Source organism: Aphis gossypii, chromosome X (genome assembly GCF_020184175.1).
Source record: "Aphis gossypii isolate Hap1 chromosome X, ASM2018417v2, whole genome shotgun sequence".
NCBI classification, from domain to species: Eukaryota; Metazoa; Arthropoda; class Insecta; order Hemiptera; family Aphididae; genus Aphis; species Aphis gossypii.
In genome coordinates, this window is record NC_065533.1 from 55,277,146 (window position 1) to 55,277,688 (window position 543).

Sequence of the window (543 nt, forward strand, 5' to 3'; positions counted from 1 at the left end):
TGAATTTGATTTATTCAAAACTTTAATTACTGTTATTTGTTATTATATAACTTATAAGTTAAACCTGTAAATTGACTAACTAACATTGAGAAAAAATTAGTAAATATGTTATAAAAATTATCTTTATATAAAAAGTTTAGAGATTTTCTTAGGTATCCAGTAAGTAGTATAAAATCATAATTGTTTAATATTTTCATGAATCACAAAATAACATTATAATGCTACACAGTTTTAATGAAATCGATTAATTCATGTATAAGTTTGTCAAGTGTATTTTACTTGTTTTTCATAGTTTTAATCAAATACTTGAGTGGTATAGTCATTTCATCCTTTTAGTTTAATATTTAACATAGGTATCTATCAATTTGTACGTATTCATGCATTTTTTAATATTTACTACAATAACAATATTTTCCAAGTCAAGAATAGTTCAATAAATCTCTTTTAAAAATCCAAACCATTATTTATTTTTATCATAAATTTTATCTTGTTTGATTTCAAGTTGTTACAATATTTTGGAACACGTCCAATAGTAAAATTAGA